The sequence below is a fragment of the Trichosurus vulpecula genome, chromosome 7, assembly GCF_011100635.1.
Source record: "Trichosurus vulpecula isolate mTriVul1 chromosome 7, mTriVul1.pri, whole genome shotgun sequence".
Lineage (NCBI taxonomy): Eukaryota > Metazoa > Chordata > Mammalia > Diprotodontia > Phalangeridae > Trichosurus > Trichosurus vulpecula.
Genome location: NC_050579.1, coordinates 130,605,372 through 130,632,341, shown reverse-complemented (window position 1 = coordinate 130,632,341; position 26,970 = coordinate 130,605,372). Strand labels below are relative to the sequence as shown.

The 26,970-nt window shown below is 38.6% G+C and overlaps 1 long non-coding RNA gene across 1 annotated transcript; it reads left to right on the top strand.

Moving 5' to 3' along the window:
* The first annotated feature begins 338 nt into the window (after window positions 1-338).
* On the top strand, window positions 339-26,396 carry LOC118858191. The gene is made up of 3 exons (XR_005010925.1): window positions 339-612; window positions 16,924-18,004; window positions 26,098-26,396. It is a non-coding gene; the product is annotated as an uncharacterized LOC118858191 (long non-coding RNA).
* Window positions 26,397-26,970: the final 574 nt, after the last annotated feature.

Genomic DNA, 26,970 nt, shown 5'->3' with positions numbered 1-26,970 from the left:
TGTAATTTTAGTCCTAAAATTTGGAAAGGAGAGGGGAAAAAAATCTTTCCATCCCTGAAAACTAATAATACACTGATAGATAGAGGCAGGTAACTTTTTTTTTTACCTAGATTAACAATCCAAAGGAACCCCTGGCTGCCTGTAATAATCCCTTCCTCCCACTTCCCCACACCTCCACACCCCCCTTCCTCTCCTATTCCTCTTCATTCTCATCAGATAAAGGACTCAGCCCTGGGAAATCCTGAGGAATTTCAGTCCTAAAACTTTGCAGTCGAGTTACAGAGTAACTTCCCCACCCCCACCCCCATTCATTCCACTTAGAAATCGTGGGGTTGTTTAAACAGGCCAAAGTCCACTGAGGGCTACAATGGGATCCACAAAGCAAAGGCCAGAGAGGGCATTAAGTGGAAACCCAGCCTAAAACAGAGGGGTCTGTCCGTTACAGACTCAGCTTCTCTGGCCTGCAGAGGCTGATACCATTGGCGATGAGGTCTCCAGCAGCAGCTTTCATGGCAGAGCTCCCAGGCTGGTTCCTGTTTTGTGGGATCTTTCTGCCTGTGACTGTACTGCTCCTCCTTCTCATTGCTTACTTCAGGATCAAATTGATGGAGTGTAAGTGAAATACCATTGGAGGGAGGGGGGAGGGTAAGGAGGCTTGCTCAGTGACAAGTGACACCAGGCCAAAGCAGTTAGCCCAGCTTCTGAGAGGACTCAGGGCACCTACGATACCTACTTTGATTTGCATTAAGCTCATTTTCAGAATACCTAGAAATTTAATGGCGTAGATTTTCAGAGTTTTTAGAACAGAAGATTTCTTAACCTGTTTTATGTCCTGCACACCTTTTTAGAATAATTTTAAATGCCTAATACAAAGTGCATGGAATTACAATAGAAACCAATTGTATTGAAATGAGGAGGAATTTTTCCCCTTGATCCATCATGTTCATGGGCTCCCTGAAATCCATCCATGGTCCTCAGAACCTGGGTTAAAAACTCCTGCTTTAGAATATATCGCCTGAGATGGAGGACTATGGTAGGGATTCATTAACTGCTGAGACAAAGGAAAACAGATAAGACAAGCCACAAATCTCCAAATCTCCCAAGACAGAAGAGAATCTTATGGTTAAAACAAACACAAACCCTAGAAAATCTAAGTTGTTTTTGGTTTAACCACAGGCATGTGTATCCCAGCATTGAAAATGAATATTTATCCCACTGTAATTAAGGCTAGGACTGTGATTTTGGTATGTTAGTTAATATAAAATAATAATAATTTGGAATACTAATAAATGCTGATTTATGAGATCCCAAATCTAAATTTGGGAGGGACCTCAGAGGTCATCTAGTCAAACCCTTTGATTTCACAAATGATAAAACAGCCTTAGTTCCAGGTAAGCATTGTAGGCATTAGGGATGAGATCAACTCACTAGGTTATCTGATTGAAAAGTTAGTGCTTTTTCCACTGTTACAACACTACCTTTAAAACAAGGGCTCTTAGTCTTTTTGTGTCACAGACCCCCATTTTAAATGCATAAATAAAATAAATAGGATTACAAAGGAAATGAATTATGTCAAAATGAAGATGTAATTTTTTCATACCTAAGTTCATAGACTTTCCTTAAATCTATTCACAGACCTCAGGATAAGAAGGTCTGCTCTAAACCTTAATAAACACAAACAGAACAGACTATATATATATATATACATATGTATATATTATGGCTACTATTTTGGTCAAAATTCGCTAACATTCAGAATTTAGGATTAGGAGGAAATCATTCTTAAAACTTCCTAAGATGTGGATGACCTGCCATTAAAGTGTTAAAAAATAATAACCCTTCCTTAATCTAAATGATGTCTCCTGGTGAATAATTATAGTTCTTTACCTGACATAGGAATATAAGAATTGCCTTAATTACTTAATTCTGTAGCATAAAATATAAACTTGAAATTCAAGTCATCTCAGGAGATGAGTAACACAGATAATTGAATCATAATTGAATACTACATTGACTGTGCTCAAATATCTCCTTTGTCTTTCATTTTCTATGTCTCACCTTTACAAATAATTGTCTCGTTGAATGACCCACACCACTGCACCCAAACTATGCTTGGTATTTGTGTTACATCCTCCTCGTAGACCACTTTGGGCATCACTGTTCCCAAGACCATCCTGCTAGGTACTTGACCATCTAGCCATTCATTATCACTGAGCCCTGGAGAAGAACTGTGGAAAAAGGAAACACCAGTGGCTTCCCCCTCAGAACCCACCAAATCAATTTAATAGCTACACAGGGCAAACAGAATCATTTCTAAGTCTCTCTTTCAAAGCAACTGAAATGGAAGCTATCAGTCATGTGTAACCCAGTCTTCCTTGCATCTAGATGGCCCCAAGGAATGGTAAAAAGGATGAACATGTCACAGTCAATGACAATACTTTTATCTGTCCCAATTTTTTTCTCCAGCTGCCTCTTTGGCAAGATTAAAAAAATATATACAAAAAACCCTCAGCCTCTCTAAAATCCTACCAAGCATTAAATAAGGCACACAACATGCCAAAATAGCCTTATGGACTTCAAGGTCACTGATCTCTATGTGATGGTTAATATAGGTCAGCTAATTCAGTGTGACACCGGGATGTTGGGGCTGAAGCAGACAGACAGGCTCTGCATATGACATTGAATCTTGGTTTTTACATCTCCCCCTGAATCTGGGCAGCATAATGGGAGAAAAAGTCTGCAATATAAAATACCAACTTCCCATGAGGTTACTGCATTTTTACTTGGACAATTACCTGTTATAAACACTCAAAGCATGGGGACAACAGTTAAGTATTGTAAATTGCTGATGAGTGGGAAGGAAGAGAAGAAGGAAGGAAGGAAAGAGGGAACAAAGGAAGGAAGGAAGGCAGGAAGGGAGGGAGGGACAGAAGGAAAGAAGGAAGGAAGGAAGGAAGGAAGGGAGGGAGGGAGGGAGGGACAGAAGGAAGGAAGGGAGGAAGGAAGGGAGGGAGGGAGGGACAGAAGGAAGGAAGGAAGGAAGGGAGGAAGGGAGGGACGAAGGAAGGAAGGAAGGAAGGGACGGAGGAAGGAAGGAGAGAAGGGAGGAAGGAGGGACAGAAGGAAGGAAGGAAGGAAGGAAAGAAGAAGGGAAGAAGGAAGAATTAAACACCAACTGTGAGATAGGCATGGTGCTGAGCACTTTACAAATACCTTATTTTATCCTCACAAGAGCCCTGGGAGTTAAGTGCTATCACTATCTTCATTTTACACTTGGCAAAACTGAGGTAAAATGACCTGCTCACAGTCACACAGCCAGTAAGTGTATGAGGCTGAATTTGAACCCTGGGCTAACTAACTCCAAACCGAGGACTCTATCCAGAGTGGATAGGAAGAGTACTACCAAGATGCCTTTAAATAAGGGGCAGGAAAAGGGTTGAAGGACTGGAATTACAGCAGCCCAGGGAAAGCATTGTCAAATCCTTTTCTTTTCACTTCTTAAATCTCCTTGTATTTATGTTTTGTATATATTTTTATGTGACACTGAATAGGCCACTTAACCCTGTTTACCTCAGTTTCCTCCTTTATAAAATCAGCTGGAGAAGGAAATGGCAAACCACTCTAGTATTTTTCTAGTATTTTTGCCCAGAAAACTCAAAATAGGGTCACAGTCAGACACCTTAAACAACCGAACGACAATGTATTTTTTACATACCTACACATGTGCATATTGTCTTATTCGGATGAACTGTTAGCTCCCTGAGGGCAGGGAATTTTTTTTTTTTTGCTTTCTTGTTGTAAGCCCAGCACCTAGCACAGTGCCTGGTAAATAATAAGTATTTATTAAATGCTCACTTAGTTAACTGATTTGTAATTAACCTAATTGATTCTTCTGCTTATCCTAGGGGCTAAATATGCCTAAATTTCTATCTCTTCCCATCTACCAGATCTAGAGATAGATACTGTCCCTCTCATCTGGTTGGTACAATGCTAGCCTTGGAGTGCCAGGTCTCAGTTATAAAAGAGGTGTCAGTGATCTGGGGGAGTGGGGGTCCTGGAGAGGATACTGCTCTCGCCCCTGTACAAACCTGATGACTTTTTCACTTGCTTACCTGGCCAAGAATACAAAAAGATGCCTCATGCCTGAGAGTGATCCAGGCTTAGAGGTGAGACCCGTGCCCTGTGATGTGGCTGGCCCTAAGGGAAGAGACTTCTACTCCTTGGGCTCACGGGGCCATGGCTCACTTTGGAAAGGTGAACTTCACAGAAAGGCAGGCAGTCAACTAGTATTTATTAAGTAGAACATTTTGCTAAGTTCTGGGTGTATATTTATAAGTAGAAACAAATTAGTCCCTGCCCTCAAGGAGCTTATATTCTAAGGGGAAAGATAACACATAAAAGGAAGCTAGAAAATGGGGCACGGAATAATAATCAAGGGGCTTAGTAGAGAAAGTCTAGAATTCAGCCTGGAAAGGAATGAGATATGGCTAACTTAGTTGCCCTCCTTAAATTGAAGTTCTGAGAGGGGCCAATCAGAGGGAGAGGCTGGAGAAGAGGATACTTTCGGTGTGTAGATTCCAGCCCTGCACTGAGGCTTCAAGATGAAGAGCTGGGGCATGATGGTGGCAGGGAAGCCAAAGGAGCGCCAAGTCAACAGAGCAGTGCATTTCTGGAATATAGTTAGCGCAGTCTTGACTAGCAGCAAACCAATGTTTCAGATGCATGATGGCCAGACATGCCACACACTCAGAGTCATGTCTTCTCTTCTTTGCTTTACTGTGTGGACCCAAGCAGTCTGTTGGCTTGAGAGGGGATTCACCTTGGGTGATTCATACTTAAAAAACAAAACAAAACAAAACACAAACAACTGTCTCCAGATGATTTGTTATTTAGAACTCCTGACCTTTTTATACTATGTCCCACTAAACCAGACTCTTTGTCCCTAACTTGTCTCATGCCTTCCTTTCCCTATACTTTCTAAATTATTTAAATATGCCAGCCCAAATGCCATTTCCCTCAGGAAGTCTTTCCGTCCACCACGTTGGATTGGCATAATACTCTGTTTGCATTCCATTATGCCTTCACTGAGGCAGTGTGGTGTGAAAGATAGAGCAGAGGTGTTCTGATAAATGTTTAACAGCTGGCTTTCCAGGAGGGGGGACCGTACCTGTGGCACACTTTTAAATTTAATTTACATTATTAATACTTTCTCCATAGCTTCCTTAAGTCTAGAAATCAACCAAACAATAAATCAAGCCCTGTTCAAATCCGGCCTCAGACGCTTGACACATTTACTAGCTGTGTGACCTTGGGCAAGTCACTTAACCCCAATTCCCCTGCCTTCCCCTCTCCAAAACAAAATAATAGCTAATGATAGTCAACATTTACGTAGTGCCTACTATGTAACTGGACTTGTGCTAAGCACTTCACAAATATTATGTCTTTTGACTCTAAACAACCATAAGAGGTAGGGGCTGTTATATCATCCCCATGTTACATATGAGGAAACTGAGGCAAACAAAGATTAAGTGACTTGCCCAGGGTCACACAGCTATGTATCTGAGGTCAAATTTGAACTCAGGTCTTCCTGACTCCAGGCCTGGTGCTCTATCCACTGGGCCACATAGCTCCGTGCCTTAGAGCCGAGAAGACCTAGGTTTAATTCCTGACTCTTAAACATACTGGCTCTATGACTCAATGCTCTAGGCAACTCTCTAAGACAGGGGCTCTTAATCTTTTTTGTGTTTGTTCTGGACCCCTTTGACAGTCTTGTGAAACCTATGAACCCCTTTTCAAAATGTTTTAAAATGCATAAACTATATGAAATGACAATAAGAACAAATCATATTGAAATGGAATTATCAAAATATTTTTAAACAAAAAAGTTCATAGAAGCCATGTTAATAACACCCATTCTAACACTACAAGTTGTAGAGAAGGTGAAGCAGTAGAGGGAATTTCCCCATTCTAGAGGTTCCTTATCTTAATGAAATCACAGGTCCAGTTCCTAACTCACATACCGTATTCAATTTTGTATTACATACATTTCTGTCTGTGTGTTATATTCCACTAATGACCATGGTACTGTCTCCTTGCATTTCCTCTAGAATCTGGCGCAGGGCCTTTGCCCACTCTAAGTACTCAGTGAATGGCTAATGAATATGTTAGAACTCAAAATCAGTGACAAAGTGCTCAGGGAGTAATTTTTTTCCTTCTTAAAGCATCCTGTTCCCTTCTCCACTATCCTCATTTTTATTTCTCAAGAGTCATTGGGTCCCTTTGGGTTTCTCCATCTCTATTTGTTAACTGAGACTCATGAGCCTCTGCTTTCAGAACCTTTGTCATTCTCCGCAGTCTAGGGCTTAACAATTTAAATCCAATTGTGTATTTAGCCAGAAGTTCAGCAAAAGAGGGACCCCAATTCTTTGAGTAAAATAGCTATTTTTTGTACTTTGCAGTCAAGTATATCTCACCCAAGCCAAAGTCCCCTTCTGCCTGGCATTACCGTGGCTAGGGTCTCATTTTGTCTACGGAAAGTAACCTTAGGATGATGGCATCAGAAAAAGGGGCATCTGATAAAACGGATGGAGGCAGAGAACCTTCTCCAATGTAGGCCCTTGGTCAGTTAGGTGCCAAGTCAAAGAGACTATCATAGTGGCCTCGTTCCCTCCATCTTGAATCCATTCAAGCTAGAGCTAAGCACTTCGTAAGGCCCTTTAAAAAGCTGAGATGTTCCATTGGGGTTAAGTGATCCTCTACTCTATTACTGTTTGGTGTCTTCTCTATCTCCACCACACAACTCTAATCTGATGAAATGAAGAAGATCTTAGGATCATAGATTTAGAACAGGAAGGGATATTCCAGGCCATTGAGCCCAAGGTGACCAGTATGTGCACACTTGGACACCTGTAGTTTCTTATTAGTGAGCACCTAGGTGGCACAGTGAATAGAACACTGGGCCTGGAGTCAGGAAGACCCAAGTTCAAATCTGACCCCAGACTAGCTATGTGACCCTGGGCAAATCACTTAACCCTGTTTGCCTCCATTTCCTCATCTGTAAAATGAGCTAGAGAAGGAAATGACCAAGCACTCCAGTATATTTGCTAAGAACACCTCAAATGGGGTGACAATGAGTGAAGTGACTGAACAACAAATGTGCTAGGAACCATGCTAAGTGTTGGGGATACAAAGAAATAGCACCATTCCCTTCCTTCAAGGAGTTTCCATTCTACCCTAACATCTATATGTTGAACCTGGTGGGGATGCAGCAGAGGGGATTTTTGATTTAGGGGTTGGGTGAGGTGATCTTTAGGGTCCCTTCCAACTCTAAGATTTTGTCATTGTAAGGTATTGTGTTTATTCTCCCAACTTTCTACCAAAACAAAATGAGCCCTAAGAGCCCTGACCAAATTCTTATAAATAACATCCTTATAGATGGCACAATATTGTATTAAAAACACTAGAATAAACTGATGCCTGAGATCTATGTTTAAGTCTAGGCTCTACCTCTTTGCTTCTTACATTAGCACAAGGAGCTTACTCTCTGAACCTTAGACTCCTCATATGTAAAAGGAAGGGGTTAGATGGGGGACCCTTCCAGCTCCACCTATGAGCCTTTGAATATAGTGAAATTGGCTGATGGGGAGGCCTTTGAAAACTCACCACCAGCTTATGGTGTGTTAGCAAATGAAATAAGAGGAGTGAATTGGGATGATTGTAAACTGTGCAACTAGCAGGTAGCGTCTCCATAAGCTGGAGTAGGGCTAGCTCTTCCTCTGTCTGAAGGCTCTGGAAGGATACAAAGCTTTAACTGCCATTTGCTTTATGGTCCTTTTCCCTAAAGGCAAGCAATAACAGCCTCTTCAGTCTCAGGGCAAATGAGATCATTCAGCCTAAAATAAAATAGCACCAGTTTGTATCTCTATATAGCACCTTCCATTTCAGGATCTCAAACAGATGGTCAAAAGTTATCTCGTTAATCTTCAAAACAGGGTTGTGACAAGTGCAATCATCCCCTTTTTGTCACTGTAAAGAGAGTGCCATAGACAGATGAGCTGGCTTGTCAAATGGCCTCGGGTGGGGGCACAGAACGAAGAAGCTCTGAATTCTAACCAGGGAACAACCTGTCTCTCTCAACTACGTAGGTTCAGGTCCATCGCACCAAAGAGGCAAAGCATTTGAAGGTCTGATGAAAAGCATTCGAAGGCAGTATAATTATTCAATATTAATCCCACCACTTCCAATTTTAGGAGGTAATGGGGCATATAAATTTAATTAGGATACAGAGAATATTTAATTTTTTTTTAGGGCGTAAGAAAGCAAATTTGACTTCCTGGGCTTGTCAGTCTGTTGCTCCCATCCATCTACCTTGCAGAGTGGAGTGGCGCCTGGGTTTACAATACTAAGTGCGTGAAAAGTCTCCCTGAACTAAGCCTTCCCACCAACAAATGCAAAGGTCGTATTTGGTCAGCCATTCTTTCTACTGTTCCCCACGTTCCTGTACCTGCACCCTACTGCCACCCCTATCTCAGAACATCTAAGATCTTGATTTTAGAAAAATCAAAACACTCGCTTTAAAGGTTACTAAAGATTCAAAAAAGTCTACAGTTAGCAATCATCATCAAAGCGTGAGTATGGCACTGTGCTCTGCACTGAATAAGGTTATTACCTTCAGCAATTTACTCTATAAAACAGACAACACTGCTGTAGACATATATGAATAAGTGATTTGTCACTCAGCTACATGAATAAATATTAGATTTCATCAACGGAACAAGGCATGAACAAATGCAAAATTAAAATTAATATTGAACAAGTATTTCCATGCAGCGTGCTACACTGAAAGCTGTGTGATGGCTGGTTAAGCGGTGTTGTTGTTTGGTTGTGTCTGACTCTTCCTGACCCCATTTGGAGTTTTCTTGGCAAAGATTCTGGGGTGGTTCACTGTTTCTTTCTGCAGCTCATTTTACACATGAGGAACTGAGGCAAATAGGGTTAAGTGACTTGCCCAGGGTCACACAGCTTGTAAATATCTGAAGTTGGATTTGAACTTAGGTCTTCCCGACTCTAGGCCCAGTGCTCTAGCACTTAGCTGCCCAGGATTAGGAGTACAATAATGTAAGAGCCCTCTTGCTTGGAAGATTATATAAATAAACACAACTTACTCTGTAGCTGAGAAGCATTAAATTCAGATACTGTGTAACATGGGAATCAGGTTTTTAGACACCATGTTTTCAAAGGGGGAATGTGTCAACCTATTTCCAAATAGCATGTAGTTTCATCACAGGTATTCATCTAATGATGAGAGGTCCAAGATAAAGACCAAATTCTGAATAATGGAGACCTAGCTACCAAGAATGGAGACACATTATTTATTCCATGGTACTGTCTCCAAATGATCACATTCAGAATTTGGCTTCAAGGCCCCTTATCATCCTATTCTACTTAGTCCATTTCCTCATGCTCCCCGTCATGATCTTATTCTTTGTCCTCACTGTGACTTCCATCCATTGGTGCTTTCCTAGGTCATCGGCCTTGCTCTGGCTTCACTTTCCTTCCTTCTCAATCTTGACCTTATACTTAACCAGTTCAATCATCTGCTCTTTTCTACACATGAATTCCTTGCCCCTTTGTCCTTTTGCTACTCATATCTTGCCAAATCTGTCTTATCTCCCCTTATTTTTCCACTGTGGAGCAGTGATGTAGGAAGTCACAACTGTCCTGATTGGGCTCACTACTAGTTTAACTTACCTCTGGTTCCTCACAACACACAAGTTGGTCTTTTTATTCTCCTTTAATTAATTATTACATTTCCCGTACAGTCTGTTTTCTCAAGCTTCCCACGCTATCTGGCTAACCTCTCCTACTCAGCACAGGACCTTTACTTCATACCTTAGTTAGTGGCCATTTCCTTTTATTTCCTAGTTATAGATCGAAATCCCTGTACTCTCTTTTTTCCTCTAGTTTCTTATCGAGAAGTATTTTTGATCCTTCTACCTTCTGTCTTTTTTCTAATTATACTCCTCCACTAAATTTTAATCTTTCCCTATAAGATGCTTTTCTGCTGCCTACCAAGAGGCAGTAAGGTGGCATGGTGTCTGAAAGAGCTGGATCTCAAGTCAGGAACGTCTGAGTCCAAATATAGTCTCAGATACCAACTGTCTGAGGCCAGGAAGTCACTTCTATCTGCTTCATCTACACAACAGAGATAATAACGGCACCTTCCTAAGGCTCCCAAGATCCCTAAATCTTTAGCGTGCTGTCACCCATGGACTAGTAACCTTTAAGATCTTGATTTAAAAATAAATCAAAGCACTTGTTTTATAGGTCAGTAAAGAATCAAGGGTAGAGCCATGATGGCGGAGTAGAGAAAGCACTCAGCTGACTCCTTCTAATACGGCCCTCTAAACAACTTTAAATAACTCTTCAAATCCAATTCTTGAGTGGCAGATCCAACAAAAGGTCAGAGTGGGACATTCTTCCAGCCCAAGACAACTTAAAGTTTGGACAGAGAGACCTGTGACATGGGGTGGAGGCTGGCCTGGAGCCCACATGGATGAAACCTCAATGGTTGGACTAGGTGGGGGTGACAGAAGTACTAGCAGTTTCAGGAGCTCCAAAGTCAGAGATGGTTAAAAAAAAGACCAAATGCTATTTGGCAACTCCATGGTCTATACCCACTTTCAGTCAAGAGGAAGTGGAAGTCCCAAGGGGCAACTGTTTGACAACTTCGTTGTCCATACCCATTTCTGGGTCATAGTTCAAGGACAGGGAGGAACACTTTCAGTCAAAAGGGAGTGAAAGCCCTAGGGAGCAATATTAATTCTGGTCCCAAGGGATCAGGGACCCCGAAGAGCACTATCAATTGCAATCCCAAAGGATTAGGGGCCCTTCCTGGGTAAAGACCAGGGTGCAGACCAGGAGAGTACTGACCATACCTCTTCCCAGATTAAACAACCTTGGAAGCACTGAAAACTCTCAACCCCCAGAACTAGCCCTGAAAACCACAGTGAGAAAAAGTCTCAAGCTTGAGACAGTGCTCCTTCACCCCCCACACACAGGGAACAGAGCCCAACATTAGCATGAAGTTCAAAATTAAGAAATGGGATAGAAAAATGAGATAACAACAACAAAAGACCCTGATCATAAAAAGCTACTATGGTGACAGGGAAGAACAAGACAAATTCAGAAGACAAAGAAGTAGAAACAGCTATAAGCAAAGCCTGGGGGGTTGGGAGGAGGAGGAATATGAACTGGACACAAGCCCAACAAGAATCTCTGCAAGAGCTAAAAAAATTATTTTCAACATCAAATAAGAGTGGTAGAGGAAAAATTACATAAAGAAATGAAAGCAAAGGAAGAAAATTATGAAAAGACAATTAATAGCTTAGTAAAAGAGGCATAAAAATACTGAAGAAAATAGTAGAATTGGAAAAATGGAAATCCCACTGAAGAAAATAATTTCTTAAAAATTAGAATAGTCCTGAATTACGCTCGCTCTCTCTCTCTCTCTCTCTCTCTTTCCCTCCCTCCCTCCCTCCTCTTTCTCTCCTATACATCCATCTCTAAATTCTCCTGAGCTAAAGTCCTATCATGATCATCTCCCCATTTCTGCCAAGATGTCTTGAGGGCATCTTAAACCCAAGAAGTCTAAACAAAACTCGTTTCTTCTTACCCCAAATGCTTTCTGCCCCATCTTTCTGTCAAGGACACCACTATCCTTTTAGGCACCTAGGTTTGCAACCTAGGAGTCCTTCACTCTTTTTTCTCCCTCACCCTCTATATCCAATTAGTTGTCAGATCCTGTCAATTTTACCTCCACCACATCTTCAACATTGGTCCCATTCTTTCTACTCACAGGGCTATCACATTAGTTTAGGTACTCATCACTTCTTGGCCAGACTATTACACTAATTTCTTAATTGATCTCTCCAATCTGTCTCTCCTTCTTCAAACATCAAACATACATTGCTAAGATAATATTCCCTTTTTTTCTAATTTCCTTATTTGCAAAAAAAAATTATTTAAAACCCCAAACAAATCACTTAACTATGTACCTGATATGACCAAATCATTTGTACCATTTGTAGTAGGAATATTTTGTTTCTAACACTTGGAATGGTCAGAATTAAATATTACCACAACTACTTAAAAATTCTTTTGCATTTGTATGGCTATCGTGGATTTTTGAATAAAATGTATATTTCCATCTTCTACCATAATGATTTCTAAAAGAAAATGATAATGGAAGTTTCCATATTTGTATATACTATACTACTAATTTTACACATAGAATACCCTACATATACACACTATTTATACATTTATACACACATGCATATACACACAATGCATGTGTGTATATCTGCACACATGTCACATATAATACATGTTACATGTTATGCATCATACAATTACATAGATACATGTTACATCACATAAGTACAATTACATATTGAACACACAGTGAATTATATTCACATAGTACATCACACATGTACACATTCTCCACATTTCACATGTATGTATATACACCTAGTCTCCAGAGCAACCTCATCTCCTGCCTTAGAGGAAGGGGAGTAAAACCATTCCTTCAGTTCCCCAAACCTGCCCCCTCATCTGAACTATGCAGGTCTCTAAGTCCAACTACTCAATCTAAGGCCAACTCCTATGGAGAAAATCATAGAAATGTGCTGACTGGGTCCACTAAGAATTTATGCTACATAACCTCAACTGGGTCTGCAAGACAATCCTTTTAAACTTCCCTAATTAACTCACTATCCCACTCACTACAACAGCCCTTCCAAATCTTTTCATCCATTCTCAACCTTCTTGTGTCTCCCCTTTTGCCAACACTCTCAGCTGAGAACTTTGCCTCATGTTTTATTGAAAAAATTGAGGCCGTTCATCCCCCTCCCCGACTCTCCGCCTTCATCTCCTATCACCCAGGGGCCTTCTGCCACTACCTTCTCCTTCACCCTGCCTCACATGATGAGATGGCCCTTCTCTTTGCCAAGGCAAATCCCTGTATGTGTCCTATAGACATCTTAAAGTCAGCATGTTTAAAACTGTGTGAAACTGAACTTGTTATCCCTTCCCCAAAACTCTCCCCTTTTCCTAGCTTCTCTATTACTATTGAGGACACCATTTTTCCAGTCACACAGGCAAAGGTCTGTTGATTTTACCTTTATACGTGTGTGTACACACATATATGTGTGTGTCAACATATACATACACATACATATACCTATGTTACATATATACACATGTGTATCAACCTATTTACACAAACATGTATACATATGTACACACATCTATGTATGGATATGCACATATAGTACACTATAGAATAAGGTCTAGTACCATAATACAATGTACTATATTGAATAGGTATATATGCTAACACAATAAATACTGTATTGATATTAAATATAAAATGTACTACGTAGACCATATACAGTATTATACATACTCTCTTGAATGGCTCTCTGATTACACGTCATGCATATAAGTCACGTTTTCATGACAAAGTTCTCCAAAGGCAGAGACTCCATTTTCTTCTCCTGTCTCTCCAGCAGCATCTAGCACAAGGCTGGTGGCTTGTAATTACTACATAAAGATCTGTTGGCATTTTTAGGCTTTGTCTGCCTTACTATCTTGTCCCTATACTTCCCATTTCATTTCCTACCCTTGTACCTTCGCCTGCGTTGCCTAGACTGTGAATCACTCAGCATGTTTTACTTCTGGTTTGTGCTACACCATCTCATAATTTCATACGTGTTGCCTTGGAATCTATCCATCGCTTGATAAACATTTATTAAGTGCCTACTATATACCAGCTACTGTGTTAAGCTCTAAGAATAAATCCCCCGAAACACAGAATGCCAGAGATGGAAGAACCTTTAAAGATATTGTCGAATTTCTTCATTTTAATAGTAGCAGAACAAGAGGCCCTAGGATTGCATGATTAGTTAGGCAGGTTTTCTCATTCCTAAATTCAAAGTTCTTTTCAGTTCTCCAGCCACTTCATTCAATCAGTCACCAATCAATAAGAGGACCATGAAATCATAGATTTAAAGCTGGACAGGACCTGAGGGCAGGGCTGTCTTCTGATTTAATCTTTCCTGTAGCTTAGCACTTTGTAGGGGAGGAGCAAAATTACTAGGTTGAAATGAATTGAACAACCTCTGCACCTTAATAGATTATAAGGAAGATGGAAGTAAGGGAGTGATTCTATGACTTGCTTGAAGATGAGTCAATTTTAATCTGCTAATGAGAAGATGAGATTCCACAGTGAGCTGTTTTTTCTGACATTATGACTTACAAAGAGCCTTTATGTTTGGAAATTAACATTTTTATGCTGCATTCCTCTTTTCACCTTTTTTAGTCCCCAGCACCTTGATTAGTGATTCCATGTGCAGACCAAGAAGGCTTCGGCACGCTTCTTGTATTTATAAAATCGATGAACCAGAGAACGTCAAAGAGGGCAGGAAGTTACCCTTGACTGTTTCCTCTCTGCTGTCTCTCATCCCTTGTCCTGCCCAACCCCCATTACATCAGTTGATAAGCCTTGTAGATCTTACTTCTAAAATGCTTATGGTGTCAGCCTTATGCAAATTCTACCCCAGTTCTGACCTCCATCACCTTTCTTAAAAAAAAAAAAGTATTCATAATACCACTGCTCCCTTTGATCAAAATAAAACATAAAAAGAAATATTGAAACGCTCATTTTAAACATGCAGTCAAGCAAAATAAATTCCCACATTGACCATGCCTGAAAATATACGTCTTTTTCCATTTTAAATTCATCACTTCTCTGGCAGGAAGTATGTAGCATGCTTCATCTTGAGTCTTCTGAACCTGTGAACTTATCATTACATTAATCACAGCTCTAAAATCTTTCAAAATTGTTTTTCTTTCTAATGTTGTCATTGTATAAATTGTTCTCCTGGTTCAACTCACTTTGTTCTGTATCAGTTCATATAGAAATTGTAGATCTTCTCTTTTTTCCCTCTGAAACTGTCCATTTCATTTTAATTGTGGCACAATCATTTTCCATTACATTCACATACTATCAGTATTTCTATAGCATATATGGAGTGTGTGTGTGTGGGACCCTGTGTTACCCTGGGCAAGTTACTTAATCTCTGTTTTCCTTTATCTATTGGAGAAAGATAAGGCAAACCACTTCAGTATCTTTGCTAAGAAAACCCAATGGACAATACGGTCCACAGGGTCATGAGGAGTTGGGCACAATTAAATGATTGAACAACAAATAGTATATGTGCATATATATATACACATATATGTATATATACATATATACACAATACTTACGAGTACGTATATATGGATATATATGTATGTATATGTGTATATGTGTGTGTATACACACATATTTAGGAATTGATATTCCTAAAGATTAGATCTGATTATCTCACTTCTCTTCTTTTTTATTTTTTAATGTAAATAGTATTTTTTTTTCCAATTGGATATAAAGATAGTTTTCAATATCCATTTTTTTATAAGATCTTGAGTTCAAAATTTTTTCCCACCTTCCTTTCCCTCTCCCCTCCCCAAGATGGCAAGCAATCTGGTATAGGTTATACATGTACAATCACATTAAACATATTTCCACATTAGTCATGTTGAGAAATAAGAAACAGAACAAAAGGAAAAAATATTACTTCTCTTCTTAAGAAGCTCCGATGGTTCCCATTTGCCTCTAGAGTAAAATACAAATTCCTCTATTTTGCATGTAAAGTCCTTCCCAATATGGCTTCAACCTGCCTTTCCTGGTTTAATGAACATTAGTTTCTTTGTATATTCTACATTCTAGCCAAATTAGCCTATTCACAGTTCCCTATATGCAATAATACCTCCTACCCCTTTTCCTTTGAAAAGGCTTTAAATTTTACTGAGTATATTAATGCTTTATAAACGATTAATTAACCAGATGCCCTTGACCCTGTTCCTCCATCTCAACCTTAGCTCTCTCTTCAGTATAGTCTCGCTCTTTGGATTGTCTCCCTAATATCTCCCTAATTCGTTTCCTACTCCTTTATTGAGCATTTACCTAAAATGATTCTTCCTGCACTAAACCTTTCTTTATTAAACCAGATCAAAAAAAATTAACCATCTTTAAAAAACAAAAACAAACTAAAGCATTCAAAAAATTGCCCTCTAAACTCTACCTGTTAGGATCCCTTAAAAAAATTTATTTATGTTTTTCAGCAATTTCAGCAATTCTTGTCTTTATCTATAGGCTGGAGGGCAGGGCAACTCTGTAGGGAGCCTAGACACCAGGATTAACCTAAAGGTGTTTAATATTCTCTGATAAAGGTGAAATGCATTTGAGAAGGTGGATTGTGAGGAAGGTTGTGTGATGGATGCCTTGAGGAGACAAAAGGGTTTGGAGGAGATAACAGTTTCAACATAGACCAAAGGATAGAGGGCTTGAACGCAGTATAGAATGATTCAGGGGTTCTTTAGGGGTTAAAAGAGAAGAGAAACTTGGCTCAGAACAAATGTAGTGTGCACAGGCAGTATTAAATATCATTTCATGAAGCAAAGAATTTTAACAAACACAAAACGCAATTAGCAGGCAGCAATTCTTTTGTCTTTGGTAATCTCATCAAGCCCATTCTTTAGAAATGTGACTAATTTCTTTTGGGAAAGGATGGGGAGGGAATGAAGAGAGCAGAGAAAGAGAGGCATACCAATTTGTCCATTCCAGCATGTTAAGGATGCATAATAAGCCTGAGCATGCTCTGGAGACTCAGGCATTGGCAATACTTCTGACCTGGAACTTCAGGGCCAGCAGTGTCTGGATTCTATCTGCTCAGTCATTAACAACTCAAGTCTGTGAATCAGCTGGCACTTTCTGTTCTCTCCAAGGTAACAATGGCTATTCCCTCTCTACAGTTAATGCAGAAGTGGCCCAGGCTTCTGATCCCCGGGACATTAAGCAAGATGACTATCTCCAATACCAGAGACTGAAGCAACATGACATTCAGAGATCAGCCACAAAAACGAAATGAGTTTAAAGGGATACGTGCTGGGCTGGCAGATAACCAGCAACAAATTGCTCACATCTAGGTATATAAAACAAAACCTCGAGGGAAACAAAATGGTAAGAGGTTTGGCCTATGTGCTATCCAACACAAAAACAGCAACTGTCAACCGTAGGGCCTCATCACTTTATTTTCTCTGAGATGCAGCTAAACAACGGTTTTTCTGATTCACCATCAACAGTGGTTTACTAAAATACAGTGTGAATTTTTAACAAGAATTCTCCCTCTTTCTTCAATACTTGGCTTCAGGGAAGAAAACATCAAATGAATCTATTTGAGTTTGGTGGTTTTATAACTTCCAGGGACAAGTGTAATTATACACAATATTTACAGAGTATCATTGTCAACGGTTTGGTATTTTAAAACACACACACACATACACATACATCTTTGAATTAATATTTACATAATCTTAAAGAAGCACAAGATATTACTTTGATTTTACATCTGAAGAAAATGTGGCAGCAAGATCAAAACGTCTTGCAAAAGATGAGAAAGTCAGAAAGAGCTCCACGAACAATCTCAGCCAAGGCTGGACCCGAAGCCTCCTCTCCTGTCTTAAACTTCTGTCAAATAATATCTCTCTCCCTCAATGGTATTATTACAATCTTGTTGCATTTGTTCCTTCCTTTTTGGGATTTCCTAAGTTAGAACAATATGGTGAAAAAATAAAGCAATTCCTCAAAATAAATGAACTTTCTCAACAGTGAATGGATCACTTTGGTTAACTGCAGTTTTCAGTGTATGGTAATCCAACTCCAAATCACAAAATCCTAAATTGGGGCAGGGGAGTGACCTGAGAGTTCTCACATTTTGAGGATTGGTGGTGAAGAAGCAGTAGGAGACCCACAACACTCAGGAAAGGAAAATGAATTTGAAGCTTTGTCTCTTCAACAGAAATTCTGGAAAGTTCATTCTGAATATGTCAGCAGGTGAGTGGTTAACAAATAGTAGGTATTTAATAGGATAGGTTAGTTGAATTTGGTGAATTGAAAAACTTCTCACTATTTTTCTAATTAGCATAGAATAGATTTGTGTGTGTGTGTGTGTGTGCTGCCATTAAGTGTTAATCTCAACACGAACCAAGCTCTGTACAATAAATCATTCATTAGACTGGTTGGGAAAGTCATTTACATTTCTGAAATGGTTTTCAGTGACATGGGTCACAAGGGTTTTGGGTCCCAGGATGATGGTAATTTTACAAAAGAAAGGAAACATTATTTTTAAAAGGAATCTCTAGCCTCACCACAGACCGACGCATCTGATGGAGTCATAGAATTTTAAAGCAGAAAGGGGATTGAAGAGTATTTAATCACATGATAGGCTTTTTTTCCTCTGGTGCATTCTTCAAATATAGCCAGTGAGCTATTAGTCCCCATTTACACTTCTTGCATAATATAAAACTCACTGTTAAACTGGAGAGACTCATTTCTGTGTTTTATTAATGCTGGGTTACAATGAAAATGTCTACTGGGGCTTTCAGGCTGGGGTTATTTAGAATAACTGTGTTTACGCCATATGGAAGGAATAGCAATATTCTTTCAGTTCTGGGAAAGATCTCATTTTAGCCCCTGGTGGAAATCAGCTTATTTAAAAATGCTTCCGTTAACAGAAGGCAAGGAAGATAGCATCTTATTCCTATTCCAAGCAGCTGCCAGCCAAACCTGTAGCTCAGCTACTGGTGTTACTATATTTCCAATATAAATTATAACCGTGGAAGCCCATTCTTTAACGTTGATATATGGATATCAAATTGTCACTTCTGACTGGGCAAGGGAGATATGTTAAGGTACACCTCAGCCACTGGGATGAGGCAGGAGTCTTTTAAATATATTTTCCCAGCAATAGGTTCAGCAACATGGTTTCAGATGACATCTGGCTTTTTCTTGTTCGTGCTGAACAAGGTAACAGTAAAACAATTCCTACTGAAATCAGTTCATAAATATTTTATTGTTGCAGGAACATCAGCAGCAAAATACCCCAGGTTTTCAATGAAAAGCTAATAAGTCCAAAGGGTTCCAGTGTTATGTCTATTTGTAATCACCACATGCAATTAGGCAAAAACAGTAAGGGACCGTATTAAAGAAACTATTGGAGGGAGGGCCTCTGATGTAGCCTCTGATGTTCACAGTTCTGATGTTCTCTGGATGAATTGATGAGGCCACACTAAGTGCTTTACAAATTTTCAAGCTACTGTTTTAAGATTCATAAAAATGACCTGGGGTAACCTAGAAAAAGTCCCACAAATTTTAGGCTTATAAGCATCACCAAGAGAGACTGTTTATTTCTTGATAAATTAAATTAGAGCAGTCTCCTCCACATTCCACCATGTTGATATTTCCTATCATGGTGGTTGTGGCTATGCTTAGAAAGTCACTTGCTCTTTTCTCTGACTATCCAAGTGGTCGTGGAATTATAAAACTTCTTTTTATGCATTCTCCCTCACTGGTGGGTCAGTCTGTTGGTCCACTCCTCACCAGATTCCCTTTTTCCTGTTTATCTCCCTCGTTGCCATCCAAGTGATAGCCGATTTATACTTTTTAAAGATTCATGCTGTCTTCTTAATATTCAATAGATCATTCCAAGCTCTTCAGCCTGTACTTCAAAGCCCTTTTCCACGGAGTCAAAAGCTACCTACTGTCCCAACTAATTCCATCCAAATTTTGGCTAACACTGCAACTTCTGAAATGCAGGTCAGATGTTTTAGTCAATGAATCAATCAAGCATTTTTTAAAATAAGTTTTTGTTGATATGTTTGATTTTTATATTGCTTAAATTTACCCTCCCTAAACATATTCATTTCCCACAGAACCATTCTATATAACTAAAAAAAATTTTAAAGAGAAAAGAGGAAGAGATAAAGTAAGCAAAACTGATCAATACATTAAAAAATGAAAATATATGCTGTATTCTGCACCTGTGGACTTCCCACCTCTGCAAATGGACGGGGGGAGGTGTCTTCTTATCTCTTTTCTGGGGTCCATGCTCATTTTTGTCATTTTGCAACATTCTCTTTTGGTTGTTTTGTAGTTATTGTTGATTTGCATAATTGTAGTCATTGTATTTGTTGGATTGTTAATTTTTAGCTCTACTTTACTCTCCATCAGTTCATGTAAATCTTTCCATGCTTTTCTGTATTCACCAAATAGTTTCTTACAGCACAATAATATATTCCATTATATTTATGTACCACATTTTGTTTAGCCATTCCCCATTTGTTGGGTGTCTACTTTGTTTCCAGTACTTTGCTCCACAAAAAAGTGCCGCTATAAATATGTTGGTGTATGTAGGGCTTTTTTTCTTAGCAATGATTTCCTTAGGATATGTGCCTAGTAATAGCACCTCCTGGCAATTCCAAATTGTTTTAGAAAATTGTAGCATTCCCTCATTGATTTACCAGCCATATATTGTCCTGATCTATATCTTGCCACTGGACCCAGGTTGCTCGGGAAGAGATAATGAGGCTGGTGACTTTGTACAGCGCTGACTCACTTAAATCCAATTCACTTGCAAGTCATGACATCACCTTCAAAATGTCAAGGTCCCCTTTGAGAAAGAGCAAACAACAAGAAGTATGCCTGCCTTCCCACAACCCTTCCAGCACTGACTAATGCCATCATTTGTCATCTTTGCCAATTTACTGGGTGTTAGGTGAAACCTCAGCATCATTTTGATTTGAATTTCTCTTATTATTAGCAATCTGGAACATTCTTGTTGTTAGTGGTTTGCAATTCTTTTAAGAACTATTTGTTTCTAACTTTAGCCCATTTATTAATTAGGGAATGGCATTTTGGCCTTTATACATATACAAATACAGATAGAGCATTATCTACATGTGTTGGATACAAAATCCTTTTTTGAAAATTTTGATATGAAGATTTTCTCCCATTTGACAGCAGTCAAATACAATGCAATAATTTGCAATAGTTTTGTGCTTTTCAACTTCACATAATCAAAATTATTTTGATACTCATTCTTGATTGGTTAAGAATGTATTAGAATGCTAAGAATGCATCTCCTATGATAGTTATAAAAGATATATAATCTACTTTTCTTCTAACTTTTAGAAATATCTTTAATACTAAGGTCACGTATCCATTTTGAAATTATTGTGCAATATGGTATATGATTATAGTCTAAGCCCAATTTCTGCTATAATACTTTCTAGTTTTCCCAGAAGTTCTTATCAAATAAGGAATTTTTTCCTAATTAATTTATATTTTGGGGTTTATAGAACTTCTGGATTATTGAGTTCCATTATTTCTGATTCTCTCCTGTCTATTCTATTCCATTGACCTACTTCTCTATTTTTTAACTAACACCACATGGTTTTGGTAACTGCTGCTTTATAAATATAAAGTCTAGAAGTGCTATTCTTCTTTCGTTCCTGACTCGTTCATTATTTGCCTGGATATTCTATGTTTTCTTTCTTTAAATGAATTTTGCTATTTATTAAGTTCCAGAAAGTACCCCTTTGATAGTTTGGCTGTTACAGCATAAAACAAATTAACTCTGATAGCGCTATCATTTTTATTATATTGGTACAGCTCAGGCGAGAGCTCTGAATAGTCTTCCAACTATTTAAATTGTTTATTATTTCTTTGAAGGGTACTTTGTGTTTGAATCCATATAAGTAGTTTGCATGCTTTGGTAGATTGATTCCCAAACATTTTATTTATCTTGTATTTATTTTGAATGGGATTTTTCTATGACTGCCTCTTGGATTTTGTTATTTAGTATACTGTTGATTTTGATGGTTTATTTTGTAGGCTACAACTTTGCTGAAGTTGTTCCTTCTCTCCTTGATATTTTGACTGATTCTTTAGAATTTTCTAAGCATGCCACCATATCATCAGAAAATAGGAATAGTTTTGCCTCCTCTTCACCTATATGTATTTTTGATTTCTTTTTCTTGTCTTACTTTCACTGCTAACATTTCTAAAATGATGCTAAATTATAGTAGGATGAAGAGACATCTTTGCTTTATTCTTGCATCAATTAGGAAAGCCCTTAATGTATTCACATTGCATATGATGGTTGCTTTTGACTTTAGAGATTTTTGATATTTTAAAAAAGATCCAACAGCCATCTCTAGGATGGGGGGGGGAGGAAAGGAAAAAAAGAAATTTACATGATAATTTTGTTGTATATTTGTAAGGAATAGCAAGTTGTGCATAGTAGATTTGCAGTTTCATGCACAATCATCTTTTTATTGTACTATGTTATGGAAATGTTTGTTTTATTCTATAAATTAAAAATAAAATAAAAATCCCTCTATGTCTAAAGTTTTTAGTATAAACGAGTCTTATACTTTGCCAAAGGCTTTTTCTGCATCTGTTCAGATAATCATATGGTTTGGAATGTTGTTGTTTTTAATATGATTAATTATGTTAATTATTTTTCTAATGTTGAGTCATTCTTGCATTGCTGGTGTAACGTGGTCATAATAATTTCTTGAACAAATTGCTATCATCTCAACAAACATATAGGTGCCTACTATGTGCCACGTACCGTGCTAGATTCTGAGGACACAAAGTTAGAAGTAAAATCCTTTTCCAACTTACTAACATGTTCAAAGGGAGGAAAAACTATTCCATTATCATAAACTTTCTCAGGGTTATGCTACTTTTCACAAAAGTGATGATTTGGTAGTATGAATAGCTTAATACAAACCCACATCACTTCTACGTGTCATTTCTCCTTGCTGGGCCCGTTTTTTCATCTGTAAAATACCACTCAACAAAATTTTACTCAGCATCCACTATGTGCCAGGCATTGCTCTAGGTACTGGAGATACAAAGATAAAAATCAGAGTCCCTCCCCTCAAAAACCTTACAATCAATCAAGAGAAGAAAATGCAAACCAAAAATGAGGTAATTTTGGAAGGTGCTAGTAGTTGGAAGGCATCAGGAAATGCATGCAGGATACGGTAGGACTATTTGAATCGAACTCCAAAGGAAGCTAGGGATTCTAAGAATCAGTTTAAGAATGTGTCATACAGGCAGGATATAGAATATTGTGTGTGAGGAAGACTAAGAAGGCCTCTTTGGCTGGACCACAGAGTGTATGATAGCGAGTAATATAAGTCTGAAAGAGTTATACCTCTGTGAGAATACACCTAAGGATAGGCTTCCATTTTTTTATGGCTAATTTGCCAGGTTTCTTTTTTTGAATGAATTGATCTCTTCTCATAGTATATGCCAAAATACGCTTCATGCCGCATTGCCATTTTGGAGCTTGTCTTCCTCAGCTCTTAGGACAAACCTAATCTTATTACTTACTACTTAGAAGCTTCAAGTTCATGGCCAGGATAGATCTATCCTCCATTTTAATGGATTCAGTGTTACAGGAAATTAAACCAGGGCATGGTCTCTGAAACATTTACCTGTTATTCATCAAGCTGAACTTTCTTATTTTATACCTATTAGTCTGGCCAGGTTGGGACCTCCAGCTTACTCTAGGTACCATTAAGAAGTCATTAAAGGTTAACTATGGAGGCTCATTCTAAAGGAAATAAAGTAATCCTAATTTACCTCTGTAAGGTTTTGACAGAATAAGATACCAGTGAAGGCAGTGATCATATTTTTAATGAGCCTGCCTGGAAGGGCCTTGAAAACCAATTCTCTGATGTCTCAAACTTCAATGTCAGATTTTTGGATGCTCATAATGCACCCTCAAGCCCCTGCTGCTTTCTCCCAATATCATTAGGGCTGTAATGCTAATAGGAATGTGAGTTGATCATTGGAATTTATATAATAGCATTTTCCTTAAGCAACCAAACTGCCTAGAAATTGACAGGGCTGAAAAGCTCTTTTCACCTTAAAGGAAAACATTATTGGATGAGTATACAATAAGATTTTCTAACTTTACACAGCTACCAGAAGTCATTTCAGTGACCAACGCACCTAACCCCCAATCTCCTCATGAGAGGAGTGTGGTGGAGTGGAAGAGTATTTCTTAAGGAAGAGTTAGAAGTCCTGGGTTTTACATTTGACCATATAATGGGGCAGCTAAGCGTCGGTAACACTGGATCCAGTGCTGGACCTGGAGTCACAGAGAACGGAGTTCAAATCTAGTCTTAGACTCTTAATATAAGTCTTGTGGTCCTGGGCAAGTCCCTTGCGTTCTGTCCGCCTCAATTTCGTCTTCTGCAAAATGAGGGTAGTAACAGCACCTATTTCCTGGGATTGTTGCGAACATAAAGTAACATCATAAGAAACTGAGATAATATCTATAGCTATTATTATTTCTAAAGTATTTTGCAAAACTTAAAGGGCTCTCTATTTAAGGACCTGCTATTATTATGTCTCTAAGCTTTGGTTTCATCCTTTGTAAAATGAGGTTTAACAGTAAAATAATACAAATAATTGTATTATTTACATCAAAGGATCATTTGTGAGGAAAGCCTTTTGTAAACTGCGAAAGTACTATATAAATGAGAGCTGCTACTATTTTGGGCAGCTAGGAGGCGCAGTGGATAGACCATCAGGCTGGGAGTCAGAAAGATTCCTCTTCCTCAGTTTAAATCAGGCCTCATTCACTTACGAGTTGTGTGACCTTGGGCAAGTCGCTTAACCCTGTTTGCCTCAGCTTCATCTGTAAAATGAGCTGGAAATGGCAAACTGCTCCAGTATCTTTGCCAAGAGAATCCCAAATGGGGTCACAAAGAGTCAGAAACAACTGAACACACATCGCTATTTTAACAGCCAAGAGGTCAACTATATGGCTCCCTTAGGTGAATAGTTTGGGAGAAACAGTATCTCGTCTGGTTGATTGGGCTCCGTTAAACCACACTGCCCATGAAGTCATACACACATACATACAACAGACAACAATCCTAAGCTGAAAACAAATGTCTGGCAAGCTTATGTCCTTGATGCGAAAGTGTGTGCCTAGGTAACTGAAATTTACACAGTATTTAAAAGTTTTCAAAGCACTTCTACATAAATTATCTCATTTGACCCTCATAACCACCTTTAATCCACCTTTACTACTAGTTTAATCTCTATTTCACAGCCTTATCAAAGCATGGAGCTCAAATGACTTGTTTATGGTTGCAACTCAGTAAGTATGAGGTGCAAACTCTGAACCCAGGCCTTCATGACTCCAATTTCAGGGCTCCACTCTCCTCTTTTGTCTCTCTAGATCAGTTTAAACTTGTTTCTTCTACTGTAGAAATATTTCAGATACAGTCAGTCCCACTGACCTTGGGTCATTAGCAACATTTTCACATGTGTAAAAAATGTGTTATATTTTATCTCATTGGTGGAATGTAATGTTCAAAAAATCAACTCATGGTAGTCAAACTAACTGCTTTTTGGTATGAACTTATATTTCATGGAATTTTTAAAAATATGTGGAAGAATTGACCAAATAGCCCTAAGCAACTGGTAGGTAATAATGAAAAATTCATTCCCCTATAAAACACGGGGAAATCAGGTTTTTTTTCCATTTAAATTTATTTTTTCCAATTAACAAAAACCCACCTTATCCCTCCTCTTCCTTTGGCCCCCAACGAAAAAGAAAGAGAAAACTCTTGTAACAAATACATAGACAAGCAAAACAAATTTCTGCATTAGCCTTACCTAAACAAAAATATGCCTCAATCTACACCATCTCTCTGCCCATCATCTAGAACGTAGAGTCCATCATTTCTCTATCACCTTTCATCACGAGCCCTCTGGAAATCTGACTGGCCATTGGGCTCATCAATTAAGTTTTCCCTTTCAGTATTATAGTCATTATATCATTATATAAATTGTTCTCCTGCTTCTGCTCACTTCACTCTACATCAGCTCATATGAGTCTTGCCAGGTTTCCCTGAAACTATCTCCTCCATCATTTCTTACAACATATTACTGAAATCAGTTTAAAGAAAAATAATTCTTATGTGTTTAATTACTAAACACTGCTGGTTTGTATCTTGAGAAATATTAGGGCACATAAAAAGGGAATTCTAAAACTATTCAGAAGAATGAAGACCAAACTACAGAGACTAAACATTTTACATCATTTTATCTTTCAGGCGGTTATATGCCATGAAAAACATAGAGATATCCCTGCCTATCTGACAGTGACATTGTGGGGATCAAATGAATGGGAGTATGTGGTACTATTATCAACATCATGGAGAGGGAACATTGGACAGTGAAAGGCCCACTGGATCTGAAGTATAATATGTGAGTTCCAACTTACACCTGTGTGAGTACAACTCTTACTACTTTCTTGAGCAAGCCTCTGTGGGCCTCAGCTCATCCACAAAACGAGGAGGTGGGTTAAGGTCTTTTAGCTCTAAGCGCATGATCAACACTGCTTTTGATTTATATTTTCATAAATTATCTCATGTTAAGATTAACTGCTTTAATTCTTATTGATCTTACTGAGGGCGTAAAAATTAGGCTTACATAGTGTGTATGATGGGATTTACGATATGCAGAGCTACTTCACATCAATAAAATAAACACTTGCAAAGTGGGACCAACAGAAGTTAGTTTTAGGTTGTTTTTTTTTTAACAAATATTTCCTTAATGGCAGTCACTTAGAAATACCTTTATTTATATGATGACTTTAAGTCTCGTCACATTTCCCAAGCTTGGTGAACCTGAAGCTTGATTCTTGGGGAAATTGTCTAATGAGGGTTCTGTTTTTTTTTTAAACAAAAAAAAGATAAGGAAATGCTTTGCTGTAGGCAGCTACGTGGCACTGTGGATAAAGCAATGGGCTTGACTTCAGGAAGATGCGAGTTCAAATCAAGCCTCAGATACTTACTAGCTATATAACCTTGAGAAGTCATTTAGCCTATGTTTGCCTCAGTTTCCTCATCTGTAAAATCAGTGTGATAATAGCATCTCCCTCCCAGGATTGTACTGCAATTATTATTATGACTACTACAACTATT